General features: G+C 32.8%; 1 protein-coding gene across 6 annotated transcripts in view; it reads left to right on the forward strand.

Moving 5' to 3' along the window:
* Window positions 1–13,209, forward strand: part of USP15 (ubiquitin specific peptidase 15) — a 121,506-nt gene that overhangs the window by 83,600 nt on the left and 24,697 nt on the right. Inside the window, exon 9 of one of the 6 annotated variants that reach the window (XR_005081808.2) lies at window positions 11,919–12,064. The exons of 4 other annotated variants lie outside the window; for them this stretch is intronic. The gene's annotated coding sequence lies outside the window, so the exon portion shown is untranslated. Of the gene's footprint in view, window positions 1–11,918; window positions 12,065–13,209 lie in introns of those variants that run through there. One more of the 6 variants, XM_037140295.2, reaches the window with a different exon arrangement.

A 13,209-nucleotide genomic window follows, 5' to 3' on the forward strand; every position in this document is an offset into this window, starting at 1 on the left:
AAGATGTTTTATATAAATGGTCAAAGTTACTTTGGCTCTAGAGAGTTTATGTTTAGTATTCTAGTGTAGAAAAACAATCTTGGTGCTTTTTCATAGAGATTAAGAAAATATTTTAACAGCATAGGCAATAAATACTTGAGTCTTTCAGAAGAAAATAAGGGTATTCATGCTAATCATTCATGGGAGGCTCTGGCTTACATTCTAAGGCAATACTGCCTGTATTCTAGTTTCCTGTGCCTTTGATATAGTCCATATACTGTTTGTTTCCATATGGTTAACTGTAAATTCTAAAAATGAGTATTAAAGTTAAATATTCACTCTAACCAGTATGGCTCAGTTGGTTGGGCATTGTCCCACAGAGCCAGAGGTCACCAGTTCAATTACCCAATTACAGATTGTGGCATGTGCCTGGAGTATGTTAAGGGCCCTGTCTGAGCACATGTGAGAGGCCACCAATTGATGTTTCTCACCTGATGTTTCACTCTCCTCCTCCCTCCTTTCCTTTCTCTAAATAAATAATAAAATAGAATTTTAAATACTTTAAAATTAAATCATCTAATCAGCTATATTGAGATAGATTTGGCATTTAACTTTCTTTTTAATTTTTTGTTATTGATTTTACAGAGAAAGAGTAGGGTGGAGAGAAGGAAGAGAGAAATCAATTTGACATTGAACTTATTTATGCATTCTTTGGTTGCATCTCATATGTGCCCTGACCAGGGATCAAACGCACAATTTTGTCATAGTAGGATGATGCTCTGACAGCTGAGCTACTCAGCCAGGGCCTCTTGTATATCTTTTAAGGTATCAAACTTCATTTTATTAGTCTTTGCCTCTGTTCACAGCAATTTCATTACAATAAATGGTAGAGGTAATGCCATCCCTCTCTCTTAATATGTTTCACCCTCGCAAGTACTATTTCAGCTGAGAGATCACCATGAGGGTGAGGTTTGTTAGGATGATATTTTGTAATTTTCTGGCAATAATCATAAAGTAAAAATATTTTTTAATGAAATTTCAGTAAAGTATTTCACGCAGTGGGTATATTTTATGTCTGTATCTTGCTTGGAAATTGTATTTCTCTAAAATAAAACTCTCCAAGCAATTGGAGAAGAGAAAATATGAGTTTTAATTTTTGCTACTTTTAACTTTTAATCAAAGTCCAGAATTAGAAAAACTAGTACTTCAGTTTTATTTTCTTAAATCTTCTATGATTTTTAATTGATTTACATGTAAATTCTCAAGCTGAAAAATGAAAAGAGGGAATATAAAATGGTGGTAGTGGACTTTTTTCTGTTTTATAAACACACATGTTCTTAGGTCAGCAGATAAAAATGATAAAAGATAACTAATAGAGTAGTTTTTCCCCTAGTTTTTATAACTTTTGTGAAATAGAAGACAGGTAATGAACATCAGAAAATATTAAGAAATAACATTTATACTGATAATTTAAATTTTAATGTAATTTTTTAAGTTAATTTAGAAATCCTAAAAATGTGAGTGGACATTTTAGTACATCAGAATGTATTGGTATACCTAAAAATAAATGAATATAAAAAGTAAATCTATTTTTTATGTGACAACAGGTTATGCTTAACCCATCAATAGCCTTAAAGTAATGAAATCTTTTGATTTCACTCATTGTTAAAAACTAAACAACACCAATCTCAGTACGTTCGATGTTATTATTCAGTTTAATTTTATTGGTGCTTAAGATTTTCTCTGATATAATGGTATTTGTATTGTTACTCTGATGAGTATAGTACTGTCATATAGTTTCAATTTATTAAGTTAATATTTAAGGTAAAAAATGTGAGATGCTTTTGGACAATAGATTCTCATTTACAAAGATTATTAATTATTACTATGAGAAGTTTATTTATATCATCTATATTTAAACAGAAGTAGTGAAATTGCTTTGGTTGGGTAAAGTGCCCAGAGTCCCGTCTGCTTTCTATTACTTAATGCCCAAGAAGCATTCTCATGGGATCTCACTTCTCTAAAGAATAGTTTAAAAACCATATTCTGACTAAAAAGAAGAAAAGAACACATCAGATAAGATCAAATTCAAGGAGTTCATCATAACCAAGCCCTTATTATATGAAATGTTAAAGGGACTTAACAAAGAAAAAGAAGATAAAAAAGATGAACAGTGAAAGGACAGCAAACTCACAGTTATTAAGAACCACACCTAAAACAAAAGCAAACTAAGAGGACAGCTAGATCAGGAGCAGAACCATAGAAATGGAGATCACATGGAGGGTTAGCAACAGGGGAGTGGGAGGAGGAGAAGGGGGGAAAAGGTACAGAGAATAAGTAGCATAGACGGTAGGTAGAAAATAGGGGGGAGGGCAAGAATAGTAGGGGAAATGCAGACTCTAAAGAACTTGAGACATGTGTTCATGAACTAAAGGGGGGGAATGGTGGAGGGGGGGTGTGCAGGGTGGAGGGGAATGAAGGGGGGAAATAGAACAACTGTAATGGCATAATCAATAAAATATATTTAAAAAATTAATAGTACAGGTTAGGAGCACAGACTATGGAATTACACTGCTGGATTAAACACACATCTCTCCTACTTACTAGCTGTGTTATCTTACACAAGTTATTTGTATAACTCCTTTTTCCTATGAGGAAAACAATAGTACCTATACCTTAAGGGTTTTGTGGGTATTAAGTAAGTTGATGGATATGAAGGTGCTAGGATAGTGACTGGCACCTCATAAAAGAATTGGGTATGTAGTAGGTTGTTATTATTTTGTGTTTTTAAACTCAAGGAGTTAAGCAGAGTGACTGGAAAAATTCTAAATTCTGTAGCCCCTATGTATGTTCTTTCCTACAGGTCTTATTCCACTTTGGCTGGACTTAATAAAGAAAGACTTGAATGTACTTTTAATTCTTTTTCACTTAGTATTATTCAACAATGGTATTTATCAGATGATAAATTTTCTGAATTGTATTAGTTTAGTTCTCCCTAGGTAAACTGATAGGCAAGAGACCTAATAACAAGGAACTATGTATGAATATTCAATCTACAAGGAACTCAAAATTCTTGAGTTCAGGTTTTCCTTGCAGTCAGCTTCCTGAGTAGTTATGATTGCAGGCACTCAACACCATGTCCCCACGGTACAGTTCACAAAATAGTTTTCTAGTGCCCTAAATGTATTACTCCATTGAGAAAATGTCTAGCTCTTTCTAATTGGATGTAATTCTAATTAGCATTAGTTGAATAGATTGAAGAGCACTCCAACCTTGTCCTTTTCATTGTCAAGACCTAGAAGGCTTATGATTGGCTTCTTGGAAGAAGCAACTCTTCAAATGGATTTGAAGCAGGGGAGTGATAGGGTCTTTTCTACTGGAAAGCAGCATGGCGTAAGATGGTTTTTCTCAAACTTTTTACTTGGAATTAATAGGGCTTCTTAAATAGACTCTAGAAAACCATTGAAAAAATGATTGTAATCAAGGACCTATTATTCCTGTCATACAATGTAAAATGCTTGGAATCAAGCATTTTTTAAAGTCACTTCTTTCCTATGGTCTCTTGGATTAGGAAAAATTTATTCAGTAAATTGAGAAGAATGTTAAATAGAAAGTTTTGAAGTTTTTTAAAGACTTAATTAAAGAGAATAATACTACAGAGAAATAACATTCTTTTAAGAAACTAGGTTCTCATTTTATTTTAAAAACAGTGAGAAAATCATTATTAAAGCTATTATTTCTGTGTTCCAGTACTTCATAGCTTTGAATATGTTTAATGTAATGCTTTTCTACTCTCACCTTAAGACATTCTTTTTGTATTTATTGGAACAAATTCTTAGAAGGCCAGTTTAACATGAAGCTTTCTAATTTTATTCAAATTAACCAAACTTGTAGTTAAATAAATGAATATAGTTTCCATCAAAAAAAAAAAGGAAACACTTAAACCCTGAGACATAAGAATTTTAAAACAGAATCTTGAAGAAAATTGCTTCTTCTGATAAACTGAAAATGTGGCTGACTAAAAATTTTAAGTATTTTTTTCCAAAGGCAGATTTTGATCTAATCCAAGAAATTAAACTCAGTTATTTGAGTTCTTCCATATTATATGCCAAAAATTACATAGTATACTATCATCAAAAATATGTTAAATTATAGTCAAATGACAACTTGATCAGGTCTTCTTTCCATTTTGATAAAATACAGGGAAACTGCCTTACTTGTATTAGAATCATTCAGTTTTTCAATACAAATACCAGTGTTTTTACTTTTCCCATTGTTTAAAGTAGGGTAAGGGAGGAGGATCCATTTAAAAGGGAGATAGGAGTGATGGAAGAGAATCTGAATTCTCAGGCAGATTATTTTGGGGAAGAGTTTATGTAGCATTACTCTGTAAATATTTTTATAACTGGGGGAGAAATTGTGTCTCTAAAAGAATACCTTGCACCTGTGTAACTTGGGTAATGATTATTTTTTGTTGTCATGGAAACATGCTTTAACCTCAGATGAAGGGGCAAACAGTCTTTTTTGTGAGCTCTTCACATTCTTCTGAATTAATATACAAATTTATCTAGGATTAATGCTTCTTTTTCTGATAATAGTGACTTTTAAATATTTTGTCTGACCCTAATTCTATAATAGGAAATAGTGTGCATATAGAATACAGGGAAATAGAAGAGTTATTTCAAGGAGTTGCAAATAAATGCATGTGGTTCTAATACAGAATTCTTTTACATTACTCTGGCTGTAAAAGGTCATTACTAATTTAATGTAAATATACTTATTAGGATTACTTACAGTGATCATATCTTATAACAGTTAATGAAATGATTACACTGAAGTATTTTGTGTTAATTTTAATAATTGTTCAAATGATTTTTAATTATAATTGAAAGGAAGACACGAGAAGTGTAAATCTGTAATTTATAATAGCAACTACAAATTTGCCCTCCTCCAAAAAACCAAAGGGAATGAAAAAGTGGTCTGGATTTACTTCTATTACCTAAAAATCAAAACTGTTTTCTTTGATATCAAAATCTACTGTTTTCCTCCTTCATTAAAATCGATACTAACATCATTAACATCTTATGATTGAACTCTTCTAAAGTGTGTCAGGCTTACAGTCTAAATTTTCAATTGGTATTATTGAATGATAGCACTAGAAAATACAGAATATTGGTCTAATCAAGTCTTTAAAAAAAGAAAAAGCCATGCTAAATCCCCATTAAGGGCTTGTTTTACTGTCTTTTATGTATTTGTTTTAATACACATTTATGTAAATTGATACGTAAATTTAAATTCCAGCCAGTTGAAGGTACTATATATATTACTAAAAGTCCCTCATCTATTGTATTTCTTTAATGTCATTTATCTTAAGATCATCTTTTTTATATGTTAGTCCATGAGTAGAAATAGTTTATGGTGATGCTTGTCACCCGTGATTAACTTTATTAGTATTGTCACTTTGCCAATAATGAACGATTAGTTCAATATTCTGTTAGTAGTATATATATGGAAATTCATTGCTCAGTGCTAGCGATCACCTCTGTACAATAATTTGTAAACTGTACTGGGCAGAGGTATAGGTCAGTGAGTTGGTTACTGAAAACCATTGCTTTAATTAATAATATTTAAAATAAGTTACTCTCATAAACTCATGAAAATATTAACAGCCCAGTAACAAACCTGTGGCCTCTGATAATAACAGTACCCTTCTTTTCATAGTGCACATTGTTTCTCATATCGCCATTTCTTAATTTCTCTTCACAGCAGTGTTTGAGTGAGGGCATAAGGTATCTTTGTTTTACTCATAAAGAAATTGAGGCAAGAGAAGTTTAAGTGACTTGTTATTCACTAAGACAAGTTCATTAATGAGTTAAAACCGGGTTGTTATTCAGAACATTCTTAGATAATCTATCTTCAAAATTATACTAATCAATTTACAAAAAATGCTTTAAAATGTTTTATTTTCGTTAAATGCACATAACAAAATTTACCATTTTAAATAAATTCTGGGTTTTTTGGTTCCCCCATATATGTATGAATGTGTGTGTGTATTTTTACAGATCTGGTATATAGTTGAGGTATCATAAATCATTGTTTAGTAATTACCCAGGGCTTTTCTCAGCATTATATACTTGGCCAGGAAAAGGATTTCAGTAACTGTTTTCAAAAGAAATTAAAAAACAAATTTTGGACAGAATGTCACTAGTAGTTTAGAAGGAAAGTCTTGATAACAAGATAGGTGTACTGTCGTATTAAGTATAATACGTATTAAGTAATGTCGTATTAAGTATAATACGACAATACGATTTAAGTATAATAAGCTTGGATTCAAATCCTAGTTCTTTCTCTTACTAGTTGTGTGATTGGATGTGAAGCTTCTCCATCTCCCTATGTGAAATGAGAATGAAGTGCTTGGCACACAGGAAGCAGTATACAACTATTAACTGCTGTTATATTATCACTGTGACTGTCATACCACCCCATAGAAATTGCTTTTTATAAGGTTACTTTTGATGTACTGTTTGCTGGGTTCTTTACCTTTGAGAAGCTGACATCTACTTAGAACTGACAAGTCACAAATCTGTCTCGACCATAATTCTCTCTCCTTAGTAACTATAACTCAGTAAGACTGAACATATTTCCACCGAGACCTCATTCTTTTCTTACATTCCCTTGCACATACAACCATCCACCCAGTAACTCATGTCAAAAACCTGACACTTACTAGTGCAAGTCCTGCTCATTCCATTGCCTCTTAAATATCACTTCCATTTATTTACTCCTCTCCTGTCAGTACACTGTTTGAATACTTGAGCATCTTTTATGTGAACTACTGAAATACACCTAGAACTCACCTCTTTGTTCCATCATTTATCTTCTTCCCTTCCATTTAGAAGACTGCTTTGAGTCATTGTTTTCAAATGAAAATATGATTGTGTTACTTCCTTATTTAAAACCCATTCACTTCACCTAAAGTATAAAATTCAAACTAAATGCTATTTACCTCTTTAGCCAAAACTGGATATTTTTGGAATTCTTTAAGTTTCAAGCCTCTTTGTGTATAGTGTCTCCTCCTCATTAGTTTACTTCCCTACATTTCCCCCATCCCACCCTTTTCTCTCTCATTTTATTGACAAATATTTATTCCTTAGTGAGAATCATGAAAGTAGAGACTGTCTTTGGCTTTATTTTATAGCCCCAATGATTGGTATTCTCTCAGATAATAGTAAGTACATTAGAATTTTTTCTCACAATGTGTCTATGAATGAGACAGTGCTTGTCAGCAATAAAATAAGTATAGAAATTAAGATAAGTGATCCAAAACTTTTATAACAGTTTGACAGGATAATTTTACATCAATTAAATCTAATTTTAAAAACGGAGCTTTTGGGGGGTATTTTTTATTATTTTATTTCCCTAGTGATTCATTGTTATTGTTTTTACTAAAGTACTAAAGTATCTCAGACTTGACAATTTGGAAATTTTTAAAACAAAAGGTACTTCCACATAGAAATGGTTTGAGAAATACTGCATTAGAAAAACTTGCCAGCAATGTTTATAGCTTGACCAGTACCAGATTAATATTTCTGGAGCTTTCTTAAACTCCAAAGGAGCACATTAGTTCTAAAAAGAATTATAGCACATTATATATATATAATTTATTGCAACGGAAGGGTCAGAGACCTACCAATATATAAAAAGTCCAAGAAATACTACAGTTCAGGTTCTACCAGTGTAACGGACCTGTAGCACAGGGATTGGGCTGCTGCATCAATCACAGCTTTGCACAGCATACTCCACCACAGCCATGCAGATAGTTCCTTGAATGAGTTCAGTGAATGATACAGAAAAAAATTAAGAACATTACTTCTATATTTCTTGAGACTCTTGAAATAATCTTGTGTTTTTAATAAATATTTGTTGAGTGATTATTTAGATAAATTTAAAGTTATCTTTGATTGTGAGATTAATCAAGAGCCTTCATGGTTCATGCTGTTCATACAGATGGTCTTTAAATTTCCTTTTCAATTCACCTTGACTATTTATTGCATATAGGCCTAGGTAATGAAATGATGGAGAACTGTGTGATTTAGTGGTTTCTCTTAAAGGATATGATAAATCACTTAAACTTTAAAAAATCTTTTTCTGCCCTGACTGGTGTGGCTCAGTGGATTGAGCATGGGCCTGTGAACCAAAGGGTCACCAGTTTGACTTTCAGTCTGGGCACATGCCTAGGTTGTAGGCCAGGTCCCCAGTTGGGGGCGCATGAGAGGCAACCATGCACTGATGTTTCTCTCCCTCTCTTTCTTCCTCCCTTCCCCTCTCTCTAAAAACATATAAATAAAATCTTTAAAAAAATTTTTCCTCCTGCATGCCTCTACAGGAGAACTAAAAGATCAGTAAATCACACAGTTCTTAATAGTCATTTATTTTATATTTTTTTACTGAATATTAAGGGCAAGAGACTGAATACAAACAAAATTATAAAGAACTATTGTTTTTTCTTTTTTCTTTATTTTTAAGTATTTTTATTGATTATGCTATTACAGTTTTCCCAGTTTTTCTCCCTTTATTCCCCTTCCACCCTGCCTCCCCAACTCTCCTGCAATCCCCACCCCTTAGCTCATGTCCATGGGTTGTACATATAACTTCTTTGAGTCTTCTGTTTCCTGTACCATTTTTATCTCTCCCCATCTATTTTATGCCTACTAATTATACTGCTTCTTCCCTGTACCTCTTCCCCCTTATTCCTCTCCCTTCCCCCTCTCACTAAAATCCTTCCGTGTAATATCCATCCATTTCTCTGATTCTGTTCCTGTTCTAGTTGTTTGCTTAGTTTTTGTTTTCATTGTTTGTCTTTTAGGTTTCTTTGTTGATAGTTGTGAGTTTGTTATCATTTTGCTGTTAATAGTTTTGATCTTCTTTTTCTTAGATAAGTCCCTTTAACATTTCATATAATAATGGCTTGGTGATGATGAACTCCTTTAACTTGATCTTATCTGGGAAGCACTTTATCTGCCCTTCCATTCTAAATGAAAGCTTTGCTGGGTAGTGTAATCTTGGATGTAGGTCCTTGCCTTTCATGACTTGGAATACTTCTTTCCAGCCCCTTCTTGCTTGCAAGGTTTCTTTTGAGAAATCAGCTGAGAGCCTTACAGGAACTCCTTTGTAGGTAACTCTCTCCTTTCATCTTGCTGTTTTAAGATTCTCTCTTTATCTTTAATCTTGGGAAACTGAATGATGATGTGCCTTGGCATATTCCTCTTTGGGTCCACCTTCTTAGGGACTCTCTGGGTTTTCTGGAGTTCCTGGAAGTCTGTTTTCTTTGCCAGATTGGGGAAGTTTTCCTTCTTTATTTTTTCAAATAAGTTTTCAATTTCTTGCTCTTCCTCTTCTCCTTCTGGCACCCCTATAATTCAGATATTGGAGCATTTCACGTTGTCCCAGAGATTCCTTAGCCTCTCTTCATTTCTTTGGAGTCTCGTTTCTTCATTCTGTTCTGTTTGGATGTTTATATTCTTCCTTTTGTTCCAAATCACTGCTTTGAGTCCTGGTGTTCTTCCTGTCACTGTTGGTTCCCTGAATGTTTTGCTTTATTTCACTTTGGGTATCCTTCGTTTGTTTTTTCATTTTTTGACCAAGCTCAGTCAGTTCTGTGAGCATTGATTACCAGGGCTTTAAATTCATCAGATAGGCTGGCTATGTCCTTATCACTTAGCTTTCTTTCTGAGGTTTTGCTTTGTTCTTTCATTTGGGCCCTATTACTTTGGCTCACCTGTCGGCTCTAGCCCACTTTTCAACTCTTGTGTGACACTGGGAGTTTCTCCCACTGTGGCAACTGCCCGAAGTCCACAGTCAGCTCTGAGTCTCAGTTTTGCTTTCATCCAGCCCCGCCCACACAGTCTGCTGCCTTACCAATCTAGTTGTTCTGGTTGATTTTTTCTTTAATTCCTTGGTTGTCGGAGTTCCATGCAGTTTGATTTTCTGGCACTTTTGGTTATTTATTGATTTTAGATTGGTTGTTATCCTCCTGTTGGTTGTGGGAGGAAGTAAAGGGTTCCTACCTATGCCTCCATCCTGATGGGAACTGTCATTTTTTCTTAAACTTTTTGACTATCTTGCCTGCCTAAAATATTGACATTCATTTCACTATTAGCCAGTTTTGCATTATTAATGGGACAGTAGATAAGATACGATACTAAACATTAAAATGGAATTGATAAGCTTTAGATTTTAAAATAAATATAACTTACACTGATGTTTATTAATGTTATTAGGACCATTTGGTTTTAGCAGCTTCCCATGAAGTGAATATCTAAACTTAAAATCCCTCATTAAATACCTCATTACTGAAAAAAAGGAAAGAAATTAGACAATTGCTATTATAGTTTAGTAATTTTAAAACCTTATTGAAATACACATACCAGAAACTTTATAGCATTGTCATTGGTGTAATCATTATCCATAGGAACTTTCAAATTTATATTGAAAGTGGTTCTTCTGTCCAGTTTCTTCATTTAGGTTTTAAAATGAAAATCAGTGGTTTTTACATAATGTGGCTTTTTAACACCTATATCTCTAGTTACATGATGTACCCATAGCAAATAACAGACTAGTCTTTTTGACACACCTAGATTTCTCCTTCCTCAGTTCTTTAGATGAAGGGGAGGGAGGAACATTGGCATTCCTTTGCTAGCCAACAAAACATTTCCTGTTAGCTCTCACATTTTCTAGAGTTTTTATAATATTCTTTATTGAATTCAAGTTTTACATAGAGAAGAAATTCCATAGACTTTGAAGAGGAGGGTGACAGCAGGGACTTTAAATGAAGTTTAATTTTATTCATGCCTTATATATATATTGACCATATTCATGATATATTTTATAATGTTACAGCATTCCTGTTCAATTCAAAAATGCTGCATTTAAAACTAGTTTATATAAAATTCCAGTATTTTAAGTAGAATATATGCCAGTTCTCTTTTCACTGACTAGTTGGAAGAAGGGTAAACATAGTTAAAATAAGAACAAAATAGACAGGGGAAGGTTAAGAATAGCATAGGAAATGTAAAATCCAAATAACTTATATGTACAACCCACAGAAATGAACTAAGGGTGGGAATGCTGGTTAGAGGGCGGGATCAGGGTGGTGGGGAATAAAGGAGAGAAGAATGGGACAACTGTAATAGCATAATCAATAAAATATATCTTAATAAATAAAAGGAAATTTATGTTCACATATTTTATTTACCTAAATATGTTCTTTAAAGAAAACTTGAAGAGAGATTTGGCCGTGCAAAATAGAAAACCAGGACTATGGTTGTATTTGCTTTCTCAAAATAGGTGAAGCTTCTGGATTGATCTCACAAATATATTAAAATTTGCCTTTCTTAGGGAAAAAAGTAACAAAAGATAAAACAGATGTCTTAAAAAGAACTCATTTTTAAATTCTTCTTGATGAAGGGCCAGGCTTCTATTTGTAGTTCTTCATTGTAAAAGTCTTTATTAGTTTCCTGCTTCCTCTATTTAATTACAGAACTGTAGCCAGTATCCCCATATTAACAGAATGCTTCAGGATCATATAGATCCTATCCAGAATATTTTTACAATCATTGCGACAAATTGAAAAAGAGTAACATGGCAAATAAGAGAATTCTTTATTCATCTAATCTTAAAAACTAGAAAAAATAATTTTGTGTATTCTGAGGTTACTTTAACCATGGATTACTTCAGGTTTTATTTTTTTAAATCATAATAAAATGTTTTCCTCATTTTATAATGGGTTTTTATTTTTAGTATTGATTAGTTGAAAGTGTAGCTACTTTTTATTAAAAAGTTTTGAGGGGCATTACATTTGGATCAGTTACAGAATGAGTTATGCAACTCAAAGGCTTTAGGTAATCAAAAAATTAAGTTTGTTTTCTTTCCTGTTCTAGTTACCGGTTTACTAAAATAGTGAGCATACATGATCACTTGAAAATTGGGCTTCTGGAGCACCTGAACAGAAAGGGAGTGGTTCAAATTCAGCATTACAAAAGACAACTTTCTCTTTTTGAAGGGGATTACTTTGGCTATTTTCCAGGTACTGGGGAAATTCCAGATTCATTACAAATTATTGGGATGGCTACTAATTATTCATTTCCTAAAACATGTTGATTACCAACTTGAGATTTGACAATATAGTAGAACTTTATTTCACTTCATTAGTTTTTTTAAAAAACTATGTAGAACTTTATAGTGAAATACAAAATTAGGACTATGAGTCACTTTTTTTCAGAGAGCTCTAGAAACATCGGTTTTATTGATGAAAATTATTTAATAGGGCAGTTTTTTAAAATAATGTGACAGCAGCAGGATCTGTGCATGTGTATATAAGGAAAGGTTATGTGCGGAGCACTATAGCTTTTCCAAATAATTAAGGAATGAAAGAAAATTTTATTTTTTATAATATTCTAACTTTAAGAAGTTGGATTAAAGATGAAAATTTAAAACTAGAAAGTTTCTCATAGAGAATTAAAACATCATAAAATAGTGGAATGGCATATACATTTTTAAAAATTCTCATGGTGGTAGTGTTTAAAGGTCTGTATACATTGAACTATATAGCAGAATGTCTGCTCACTGAGACATTTGTCATTTAAAAGAATTTTTCTTAGAATTTTTATGTTTTGTTCTAGATTGAAGATTTGAAGGAAAGAGTCTTCATAAAAATACATTTCTATTTTTTCTTCACATATTTTTTATTTACATGAATTTATCTTGACAGTTTTGGAGGCATTTATAATACTAGTTATTTTCCTTATTAGTCAAGCCTCTTCTGGCATTATTTGGACTTTCAATTTTGAATTATAGAACTTTTAGATAGGTTATAATTATATAACAGGGTTCCATTAAAATTTCTTTGGTCAAGTGTTTTCCTTCTGCTCTCAGTCTCTGTAAGGACTGCTTCTGACCATTCATACCATACAAGTTTTCACTCATTCAATACTTTATTGAGGTATGTGCCAAGTACTGTGCTAGATCCTGAGGTACAAAGGAAAATAAGACATGGACTCTGCTCTTAAGATAAATTCAGTATAAGTGAGTTCAAGGTATAGAGTTTTCCCAGAGGAGGGAGTATTAGTTCTTCCTTGAGGTGCTAAGATGTAACATTTGTAAGAGGTGCTGTGATGAGTGTTAAAGAAAAAGTACATGGTAAGAACGGGAGGAGTACATTAAGGCTCAGTC

The sequence above is a fragment of the Artibeus jamaicensis genome, unplaced genomic scaffold (assembly GCF_021234435.1).
Source record: "Artibeus jamaicensis isolate MK-2021 breed Jamaican fruit bat unplaced genomic scaffold, CSHL_Jam_final contig_233, whole genome shotgun sequence".
Classification (NCBI taxonomy): Eukaryota; Metazoa; Chordata; class Mammalia; order Chiroptera; family Phyllostomidae; genus Artibeus; species Artibeus jamaicensis.